The sequence below is a fragment of the Eubalaena glacialis genome, chromosome 2 (genome assembly GCF_028564815.1).
Source record: "Eubalaena glacialis isolate mEubGla1 chromosome 2, mEubGla1.1.hap2.+ XY, whole genome shotgun sequence".
NCBI lineage: Eukaryota > Metazoa > Chordata > Mammalia > Artiodactyla > Balaenidae > Eubalaena > Eubalaena glacialis.
The window spans coordinates 37948014-37959809 of NC_083717.1; the positions used below are offsets into that span (position 1 = coordinate 37948014).

Sequence of the window (11796 nt, forward strand, 5' to 3'; positions counted from 1 at the left end):
AGTGCGCGGCGGCCGCGGAGCGGGCGGGGTCGGTCCGGAGCGCGGGGGACGCGGGCGGCCTGGCGGCGGGCGCGCTGAGCTGGCGGGGCGGGCCGGGCCGGGCCGGGCCGGGGCGTGGGCAGCGGCCCCTCCTCCTCGGGCTGCAGGTAAGGGCGGCCGCGGGGAGCGTCCAAGGGGAACGGCTGGCCCCGGGGTCTCGGGGCCCCAGGGGGGGAACCCCCGGAGCGTCCCCCACTGCGGAACACCCCTAAACGTATTGACCCCCAGAATTTAGAGGGGAGTACCCCAGAACCCATCGTCCAGAGAAAGGGAATTCCCTCCGAGAGGGGGACAGGCCCTTGCCCGCCCCTTCGCACCAGCTGGAGAGAGCTCCCACCCGGGGCGTCTCCCTCCAGGCTGCTCGGCGGCTTCACTGGCGCCTTCACAGACTCAGGCCTCCCGAAAGAGGCCAACAGAGGATTCGCACTGCCTCTCTCTAAAGGCCGGCGTCTGTCTCAGAAGCTTAGGCCCTGCCCCGTTACTCTGAGCGACGTGGAAGACCCACGTTCCGGAGAGAAAGTGTTGTGGGAAACCTGGGCCTGTGGGTCCCAACTGGCTCTCTGGCTTCTGTCCCGTGTTGCACGTCAGGGTCACAGACGGTGGGATTCTAGGCACTCCGGGGCAGGTGGTGTGCGGCTGCCGCCCTCATACAGTCAGCAAACATTCCGACAGCTTTTTTTGTGCCATGAATTGGGCCAAGGACATGGCCGTGACCAACACCAGGCCCTTGCCTTCCTAAAGCCCAGAGTGTGTCAAGGGAGACAGCCACGTAACCCCACAAATATAAGCCGGATTTACTCTGGGGTAGCGAAGCCCGGGAGATGTGAGAGCTCAGGGGAGATGCAGCTGAATGTGAGGTTTGGGGGAGGCTCCCTTGACTCCTGAAAGCCAAGTAGGAGCTAGACAGAGAAGAGGTAGAGAAAGTGGATGTATATTCTTAGTGCCTTTTCCACCTTTCAGCCTGGCAGAGACTAAACAGACTTTCCCTCGTCTGCAGAAATAGACGTGTCCCTCTGTGTTATCCCTCTTTAAATGCACTTCACGGGGTGGCAGTTGCTGCAGAGACTTTATGGTATTTGAGCTATAAAGATAATCATGGGAAAAGGAGATTGCTTGTCAGGTTTGATTTCAGAGAGATCTCCATTGGAATCCATGTCTTTCCTTGTGTTTGAATTTGTTTTCATGATTATTATCAAAGATCGTGTTCCCTTTCAGAGCTGAGAACCAGCCTTGCTCCGGGATTAACAAGATCATTCAACAAATATCACATACCTACTACCATTTACCAGACACGGTTTTAGATGGCAAGGATACACCAGTAAACACTCTTTACTGGGGTCACTGTTCTCATAGAGCAGGGAACACAGAAATAAAGAAACAAATCAAATAAATGAGATAATTTGATAAAAAAAAAAACAAACATACTAACAGAGGTGAATCCCCCAGTGTCCCTCTCTGACTGCATCCCCTCCCCCTGCCTCGAGGCACCCGCTACCTCGAGTTTGGGGTGTATCCTTCCCTTGCTCCCCACCATGGGAGCCCAGAGAGGACAGCCGTCTGTGGTGGGTCACATTGCAGGTGAGTGAAGGGGCTGCATTGCGGCGTTGCCATAACAAATAGAAAGATAAATTATGGAAGGAACAAAACTCTCCTTTAGAGATAGAAATAGAGCAGTTTCAGAGGCAGAGACCAAAAGCTCTCTGTCACTGATACAAAAGCTCTGACACAAGGAGTGACAAGTTTAGTGAGTGGCCATGTGAGGACACAGAAGCCTATGAGGGGACAACCCACAGGGCAATGACAAAGTTAGGGAGCTTGGACCAGGACTGACCCCTCCCAGCTACTCCTGGCCAAGGGTTCCCCAATATCCAGGTGAGGAGTAGTGACCGTTTAATAGCAGAAGGAAGTGGCAGCACAGCTTGACTTTTCAGAGGTGGTCCAGGATGATCGGGCCGCTAAATTGCGCTAAGTCCATTCTGTGCTGAGGGGTTAGTTTTTCTTATCAAGTCAATGCTCAGATGGTTCTACCCACCAGGCTCACATTTGGATCAGGAAAATTAAATGGATTGTTGGGCCGTCTTGGAGCACTTCCTAAGGGACAGATGAACGAGAGGCTGTTGGTTGACATTTAACTGTAGTTCCAAATTTGTCAACGTCTCCTTGCAATATGTCCACATCAGCCTGGAACTAGACTGGACTTGGAGGCCCGAGGGGCTGCCTGTTTACCAGGCTGTGCTGCCAGCACTCTCCCCCCCAACCCTGTCCCGTGCTGGGCACAGGCCGCCTGCTTGCATTGTAGGGTCAACTGCCCAAGCTCCTACCAAGGGTAGTTTTCTTTTCAAAACTTCTTTCTCCTCTCTTTGTTCTTGATATAGGTCACGTGGTATGACAGCTTGAGCTGCCATAACAAAATGCTATAGACTGGGTGCCTTAAACAACAGAAACTTCTTTCTCACAGTTCTGGAGGCTAGAAGTCCAAGATCCAGATTCCAACAAGGTAGGTTTCATTCTAAGGCCTCTTTTCTTGGCTTGTAGATGGCCACCACGTCCCTGGGTACTCACATGGCCTCTTCTTTATGTGTGCATGGGAGGGGGAGGGGGAAGAGAGAGCTCTGCTGTCTCTTCTTCTTATAAGGACACCAATTCTATCAGATTAGGGCCCCACCCTATGACTTCATTTAAACTTAATTACATTTTAAAGACCCCGTCTCCAAATATATACATTGGAGGTTAGGACTTCAACATATGAATTATGGGAGAGCACGATTCAGTTCATAGCACATGGACACCCAACCAACTTCTCATAATCTGATCTGCGACACCACAGAGAGTAGAAAAAGTAAACCTTCTATAAGCATTGGAAATGTTCTGTGTCTGGGTGGTAGTTATATAAAGGGGTGTGTGTGTGTGTGTGTGTGTGTAAAAATTCTTTGACGTATATATGTAAGATTTGTGTACTTTACTGTGTTATGCCTCAATAAAAACATCTTTGTTTAATGAGCACACACACAAAAAAGAGAATCCAATTAAGGCTCTGAGGCCTTTGGGAATGAAGAAGGTAGCCTCTGATGTCTTTAGGCTAAGTGACACCAAGGACTTAACCTGTAGGAAGAGAAGGAACTTAACTTTTTTTTTTTTTTTTAATTAATTTATTTATTTATTTATTTTTGGCTGTGTTGGGTCTTCGTTTCTGTGCAAGGGCTTTCTCTAGTTGCGGCAAGTGGGGGCCACTCTTCATCGCGGTGCGCGGGCCTCTCATTATCGCGGCCTCTCTTGTTGCGGAGCACAGGCTCCAGACGCGCAGGCTCAGTAGTTGTGGCTCACGGGCCTAGTTGCTCCGCGGCATGTGGGATCTTCCCAGACCAGGGCTCGAACCCGTGTCCCCTGCATTGGCAGGCAGACTCTCAACCACTGCGCCACCAGGGAAGCCCCAGGAACTTAACTTTTATTGAGCATTTTGGTTAGTCAGGGTGGTTCTGGCTATAAGAAACAGAAGTTCACTCATGTGTCAAGTATAAAGTGTCTTATATGAATCCCAAAGAATCTGAAGAGCTAGGCCTCACAAGGGACAGAAACTTGGGGTATTCCCTCATTACTAGCTCTCTCTCTCTCTCTCTCTTGCAGTTTCTGCCTATGCCTATGCATCTGCCCCATTCCACTCTTTGGATCCATTCCCTCTCCTTTTTCCTCATGGTTCTAATATGGCTGCCACAGCTGCTTAGTCAATATGAGTCTCCATCCTCAGCTTCCACCATGAACTATTCCTTCCCTTTGTGTCTCTTAGGTCAGCCTCCTGAGAAGGGCATTTGATTGGGTTCCAGCACACCTCTTTAAGCCAGTCTCCAGGTGCAAGTTAAATGGCTAACGTTGGGTCCAAACATCTGGAACCAGGAAGAAGAAGGCCATAGTACAGTTCAAGGTCATTTAAGAGCTAGGTCCTGAGTTAGGATAACTTCTTTTCAAAAGAGCTATGGAGGGGCAGGCAACAAGTGATGAATATCTCAGGAATGGGTGTCTATTTAGTAGATGTTGGGATTTTCAGGATTTTTATATATTTTCTTGTAGTGTCTTTGGTTTTGGTATTGTGGTAATGCTGGTCTCAAACAATGAGCTGGGAAGTATTCCCTCCTCTTCAATTTTCTGGAATAGTTTGTATAGAAGTGGCATTGTTTCTTCCTTAAATGTTTGGTAGAGTTCACCAGTAAAGCCATCTGGACCTGGAGTATTCTTTGTGAGAAGGTTTTTTTAGCTGCAAATTCAATTTCTTTGATAAATATAGGGCTATTCAAGTTATCTATTTCTTATTGAGTGAGCTTTAATAGTTTGAGTCTTTCAAGGAAATTATCCATATCGTCTAAGTTATGGAATTTATTGATATAAAGTTGTTCATAATATTCCCTTATTATCCCTTTAATGGCTATACAATCTGTAGTGATGTCCTCTCTCTCATTCTTGACATTGGTAATTTGTGTTTTCTCTATCTTTTTCCTAGTCACTCTGGCTAGAGGTTTATCAGTTTTATTCATTTTCTCAAAGAACCAGCTTTTGGTTACATTGATTTCCTCTGTTGTTCTGCTGTTTTCTATTCATTGATTTCCTCTTTGATCTTTGTTATTTCCTTTTATTTCCTTACTTTGGACTTAATTTACTCATCTTTTTCTAGTTTGTTAGTGTAGAAGCTTGAGATCTGTGATGTGAGATCTTCCTTCTTTTCTAATATAAGCATTTAGTGCTATGAGAACACAGGTCCTTGATGACATTCCTGACCACCGGATCAAGTCTCATTTGAGGCCAGCCTAAATCCAGACCACCGGTTCTCAACTCTCTCAACATTAGAACCACCTGGAGGGCTTCTAAAAATACCTGTGCCTGGACCCCACCCAAGGCCAATTAAATCAGAATCTCTGGGAATGAGCTCCAGTATAACTAGTTGTCAGAACACACCAGGTGAGTCTAAGGAGTAGCCAGGATTTTGAATCACCACACTAGGGCAGTGTTTCTCAAACTGATAAAGGCAGTTTTGGTTTTCATTTCCAGTTTTATATTTCTATTATCCCATTGACCGTAACATTTTGTAAAATACAGTGAAAATGAACCATATGGTTTCTAGAAGTTTCCCTTATAAAAAGTGGTGTTTCCATTGCCTCATAAACTCAGCTGTTCTCGTTATTCTTTATCATTATCAACAATGGAGGAAAGGAAGTTTGTAGAAAGATGATGTAGGGTCAGGCCTTTCAAGATGGCTGTTCTCTTGCTCTCTGTACATCCCCTGTTGACCAGTCCCTGGTTCACCTACACCCTACTCACATGACTGTCCAATCCTCTTAATCATAGGGCTTTAATAGTAACTGCCTACATGCTCGCCCCCACCCGCCCCAGCCGCTGGTTCCCCTGGTAACTGATGAGCCAACCTGACGTGAATTCCCCCTATAACTGGTAACGTCCTTCTCCCCATAGAGTTGCGAAGACTGCTGCTGTGTCCTGCTTGCCGTCTGCTGTACACGGTGGGGTGTCACTCCAGGATGTTGCTTCGGACATGTAAGATCCCCTGTCCAACCTATCACCGATGTCTCTGTCACTGTCTCTGGGGTTTTTCTTCAATCTTGCAGCTGGCCAATTACAAGACTTTCAGGCCTGTGGGGTGCAGCCAAACAGATGATCATGCATGTAGTTGCTTCAGCAGTGTAGTTCTGTCTCACTGTGGACCATTCAAGTCCATGCTTTGAGTAGCACTGTCTAGATCTCTTGCTTATGTGTCAATAACTTCTTTTTATTGTTTAAACTTACTTGAGTTGGGTTTTCGGTTATGAGAGGATGATTCCAACTGAAGCACCCTACCATAGATGTATCCATCCGTTCTGCAATCACTTGTTGACACATTATCCTCTCTTTCTCACTCTCTTTCCCACACAAAAGCTGCAACCATCCCAGACAAGGACCATGGTTTGTTTGATGATGACTGTGTGATCGCTCTGTACTCTTACTGTGGCTCCCTTTACTACAGGACCTTAGCCAAGATGATACAAACTTCCTTTCCTCCATTGTTGATAACGCTCAAGAAAAATGAGAACACCTAGGTTTAATAAGCAATGGAAATACCATTTTTTAAATAAAGAAAACCTCTAAAAGCTACACAACTGCAGATATGAATTTTTGCATATTTGCATTGTTCTTTTCGATGTTCGAATCATCCCATATTTGACCACAGGGAACCTCTTCAGGTCGGCTCCTGTGTCCTTTTAATCTGACCCCATGGACTTTGATACCTTCCTTGTTCATCTGTCCCAGCCCTGGAACGGCTGTTTCTCAGGAGCCCTGGTTCCTTTTAGCAGAGAATGATATTTAGAGAGTAAGATCTAGGCAAGATAGATACACATTTTAAACACAGAAATTACATGAGTTTTCAAAAGATCTGTTTTTACCATAACTAGTGGCCTTTTCATTAAGTCAGTTAATGACCTGAAATCATCAGGTCACTTGGGATTTAGGGTGGTTTTGGATTAAAGCAGTTTCTCAACCTCAGCACTATTGACATTTGGGGCTGGGAAATGCTTTGTTGTGGAGACTGCCCTGAGCCTTGTAGGGTGTTTAGCAGCATCCCTGGCCTCTACACACTAGATGCCAGTAGTACCCTCCCAGCTGTGACAACCAAAAATGTCTCCAGACATTGCCAAATGCCCCTTGGGGTGGCAAAATCATCCCCCATTAAGAACCACTGGATGGCCTGTGGCTTCTGTGGAAAACATCCTGGAACAAACCAGAGAGACTCTGGCCCTGATGCAACATCCTTGACAGCTTCCTGCCTCTATTTCCCTGTGTGTCTATTGGGACAATGGCTACAGGGTAAAACAGCACATTGTGGGAAGCAATTTGACCTGCAAAGACTCATCGGCGTGAAAGTGAGGAGCAGACATTACATCATAGGCAGCACCACACCAAAGCCACATGTCGGTTTTTGCTAACTCTGCTGAGATGGTACAGCTTCTGATTGAACTGACTCAAGTCCTGAAGATTACTCAAACTCTTGTGTTCCCACCAGGCCTCTTTTTAGTGTCAGCCTTGTTTAAGAGCTTTCATTTTACTGTCACCAAGAGAAAGTCCCATTCAATTCATACCAGATGCTGAGTGAGTCGTCATGAATCAATACAACATCATCCAAAAACCACCAAAATGAATCATAAGGACAAACAGGACTTTTTCTCCCCGCAAAACAGTGACTAAAATAGTGTTTTGCCCTTTTAGAAAAAAAAAAAGTTACAAGGTTAAGACGAGGCTTCAGGCCCTGCTTGTGTAACACACGTGTCTGTGGGCCCGAGGTGGTTAAATTGCGTGTCCTCAGCAAGACAGTGTATGAGGCCTGCAGCTGAGCCAGACAGAGGCTGGCAAGAGGAGGTGAGACTTGGACATCAGGGGCCCTAGACTGGGAGTCCAGCGATGCCCTGAAACTGTTACGCAATCCTCCTCCATGCGAGTGGTAAGGGTATCTGAGACTCAGTTTAGGAATCTCTACCGTGGAGGAGGGGCTCTTGGGAACTGTGGAGGCTCTTCCAGAAAATGAGCATCCAGAATCTTCTCCCGATAGAGCCGGGGAGATCCCCAAGACTTGTTTCTCAGTCCTGCCTCTGCTCCCCGGATGCTGGGAACAGCACTCCGATTACCTATGGAAGTCAGAAATGGTGTATGTCCTCCCTGGGGTGGGAGTGGGTGGGCCCACCTAGGCACTCTCTCCTGGCCTCTGACCCTTGAATGGAGGGAAGCAAAAGCAGAGAAGAGATGGCGGCTGACACATCCCCGTAGTGGCTGGATGAGTCTCGCAGTTGGTTCCTGCTTCTGGGTCCCCAAGGCCTCCCTGGTTCCTGTCCTTTGCAGACTAGGTTCTTCCAGTTTCCCCTTTATTGTGTGAGGGACTCCCTATCCTTCCAATGGATTTCCTTTGCGACAAGGTCAGTGTCTGTTTTCCCACCTCAGCACCAAGTCATTGCTGTCAGAGGCACTGAGAGCTGCGTGTCCCATTCCATACCTCACAGACTACTGCAGGAGCCCGGGAACACGGGCTGCAGAGCCCTGCTCGATGATATTCACAAGGTACAAGTCAGGTCTCCCCTCAGTAAAGGCAAAATGGGAGCAATGGAGGCCGAGAGCTCCCCGCAGTTACTGTGTCAACACTGATCAAGGAACTGAATCATCATATGATATCACTTATATGTGGAATCTAAAATATGGCACAGGGATGTCCCTGGTGGCACAGTGGTTAAGAATCCGCCTGCCAATGCAGGGGACAGGGGTTCGAGCCCTGGTCTGGGAAGATCCCACATGCTGCGGAGCAACTAAGCCCATGCACCACAACTACTGAAGCCCACGCGCCTAGAACCCGTGCTCTGCAACAAGAGAAGCCACCACAATGAGAAGCCCGCACACCGCAACGAAGAGTAGCTCCCACTCGTGGCAACTAGAGAAAGCCCGCGCGCAGCAACAAAGACCCAACGCAGCCAAAGATAAATAAATAAATAAATTAATTAATTCTAAAATGCTTTAAAAAATAAAGATAAAATATGGCACAAATGAACCTATCTACAAAGCAGAAACAGACTCATAGACATAGAGAACAGACTTGTGGTTGCCAAGGGGGAGGAGGGGAGGGAGAGGGTTGGACTGGGAGTTTGGGGTTGGTAGATGCAAACTATTACATTTAGAATGGATAAACAGCAGGGTCCTAATGTATCACACAGGGAACTATATTCAATATCCTGTGATAAACCATAATGGAAAAGAATATTTAAAAAGAATGTCTGTATGTGTATAACTGAGTCACTCTGCTGTACAGCAGAGAATGGCACAACATTGTAAATCAACTTACTTCAATAAAATAAATAAATAAATAAAAATTTTAAAAATATTTGTCAAGATTTTTCTACCTAAAAAAAAAAAAGGAACTGAATCATCAATGTGGATCCAGTGAGGGATGCTGAAGTTGGACTAATGGACAGCTAAGCCCTACGGCACCAAAAGAAGATGGAGCTGTTAACAGAGAGCCCCTCGGTGCTACTCCAGGTTTCAGCAGTGCTCTGTGGAGAGGCCTGGGCATGCAGGCTCTGCTGCGGGACCCCTGGGTGGCCCCCAGGAATCTGGGCTGTGCCTCTGGACCCCTCCATTCTCTTACATGTTGTTTGGCAACCCTACTATGTGTGGCCTAGCTCCCCCACTCCTACAATGACTATTTCAATTCTTCATTCTTTCAAATTTCCATGGCCCTCCCATCCCCCTCACTCCCAGCAGAAGGTGAATTTCTTATGCCACAGAAAAAGTTTAGACCATCATATGGGGACCCCTTCAACTTCCCAACACCAAACCTACACCATCCTGCCCTCTAACCTGCCCCGACCTATGCACTGTAGGATGTGTAGCAGCATCCCTGGCCTCTGTCCACTAGATGAACCCCGCTAGTAATCCCCCCTAGACATGATAATCAAACATGTCTCCAGACATTGCCAAATGTCCCTCGGGGTATAAAGTCACCGGTGAGAACTCTTTTTTAATTTAATTTTATTTATTTATTTATTTATTTGGCTACGCGGGTCGTAGTTGTGGCACTTGGGATCTTTAGTTGCGGCATGTGGGATCTAGTTCCCTGACCAGGGATCGAACCCAGGCCCCCTGCATTGGGAGCACAGAGTCTTAACCACTGGACCATGAGGGAAGTCCCTACCGGTGAGAACTCTTGACCCAGACCAACCTCTGGCCGCTCTGTCTCAAACTTGTAGCCCACATCTGATCCATGGGAAGTGCACACATGGGACCAACCTTCACCTACCTCTCAAATAGAGCACTTTGTAAAAGCCCAGCCACTGACAGACAGCCAAGCCTCCCCTGTAGATTTCCTCCCCTGGCTCTAGGGACCACCCTTTGAGTTCCCTATTTGGCCCCCCTAGTTGATTTGAGAAAATAGGAAGCACCCCCCACGCCCCTTCTTTCCATGGTACAAGCCTCTCCTCCAGAAATCTCCTTTATAGTTTCTGTTCCTCTCTTGGGCTTTCCATCCATCCTCTTTATAAGCTGGAGGTGGGCGGTCAATACAATGACTCAGAACTAGTTCTCAGACATTTCCCTTCCCAGTCCTGCTTAGGTGGTCTAGCATCCCACGTTGGAATCGGGGAGTGGCTGCCTCTCTTGGCGGGGGCCTCAGCCAACTGTGAGGCAGAAAGAGCTTGTATTCACATCCGTGTGCCCCTTAGAACTGCCTTCTCTCTTCCTCTCAGGATCCTTTCTGACTTCGATTTATTCAACCTCTCGTCCTGATTGAAACTTTCCCACTGACATTTAAACATGTTTAAATCGCTCCCATTTAAATAAATAAATAAATAAAATAAAACTGCTTTGACCACAAAGCTCCTCGCAGCTACCACTCTAATTCTGTCCTCCCCTTCAAAGCCAAACTAGTGAGAAAGCTCTCTACACCCACCGTCTCCCTTTCCTCACCTCCCACTCTTTCCAGTCTGGCTTCCACCCTTATCAGTCCCCCAAAACAGCTCTCACTGACATGGGCAGCGATCTCTGCAGAGCTGAGCTGAGGCTGGAGGGCAGGATGCTGGCCTGACCCCACTCAGGACACTGGCCACGGGAGCAGCGGCAGGGGATGGTGACAGTTGGCGTTACCCGGAGTTGTGAGTGGGAACCGCAGATGATAGAATGGAACTTCTGAGCTGTATCAGAAAGAACATCTGGCCTTGAGTCCTGGGAACGTGCCCCCATCTCCTTGCCCTCATTCATTCATTGTCTTGATTGAGTACAGCTTGAGCCAGGCCCGGAGGTGGACACTTGTGTTACACTTTGAAGGACCCAGGCATGGTCTCTGCCCTCATGGAGCTACCCATCTACTTGGGGAAGTAGGAATTAGTCAAAGAGCCGTGAAAGTACCCAATGACAATCTAGATGTTTTATAGAGGAAAAGTACACAGTGTGTGATGGTGGGATCTGATCTCACTGGAAGGTCTGAAAAGAGATATTTGAGGCCGACGTCTGATTGATGGGTAGGAATTAGCTAGTCCAGGAGGAAGGAGGAAGAAGAAGGGAATAAAAGCATTGGGGGAAAGGAGTAAGGGCAATGTTCCCCCCAGAGACCAGGCGTTCCAGAAGTGGAAGAGACTGGGAGGGGTTGGGGGGAGAGGGGTGAGACGTGCTGAATAGAAATTAGATTTTTATCTCTGCCTCATAGTCTTTGTGCCGTGACCTTCTCCTGCCTCTTTCCGAGGGACTTCGGCACCCTTGGCCCCCCTGTGTGGTTAACCCCTTTTATTTCCTTTTCTCCCAGGGCTGTGTGCTTCCTGGCCTAGCTCCTGCCTGTCCCTCCTGTAACCTGAATGGGAGTGCTCCACAGAGTTCTACCCAGGCCTTACTCTCTTCCCCACCCACTTCTTCTTTGACATCGGCTCCCACTTCCAACAGATCTCCAGTCCCAGAACTCTCTCCCAACACCCAGGTTTATAGTTCCATTTGCCCAATGGTCATCTCCACGCAGACACCCTGCCACCATCTCAAACATGGCAGATTGTAGTTAAAAAATGTAAGTCTCTGGACTTCCCTGGTGGCACAGTGGTTAAGAGTCCGCCTGCCAATGCAGGGGACAAGGGTTCGAGCCCTGGTCCAGGAGGATCCCACATGCCGCCGAGCAACTAAGCCTGTGCGCCGCAACTACTGAGTCTGCACTCTAGAGCCCGCGAGCCACAACTACTGAGCCCGCGTGCCACAACTATTGAAGCC

The 11796-nt window shown here is 47.9% G+C and overlaps 1 long non-coding RNA gene across 2 annotated transcripts; it reads left to right on the plus strand.

Annotated features, from left to right (window-relative positions):
- Nucleotides 1-2505: 2505 nt before the first annotated feature.
- On the plus strand, nucleotides 2506-11386 carry LOC133084939 (uncharacterized). 2 transcript variants are annotated; one of them, XR_009699494.1, is made up of 3 exons: nucleotides 2506-2536; nucleotides 5497-5577; nucleotides 11348-11386. It is a non-coding gene; the product is annotated as an uncharacterized LOC133084939 (long non-coding RNA). The 2 variants fall into 2 exon arrangements; XR_009699493.1 differs by lacking the exon at nucleotides 11348-11386 and adding an exon at nucleotides 5956-6033.
- Nucleotides 11387-11796: the final 410 nt, after the last annotated feature.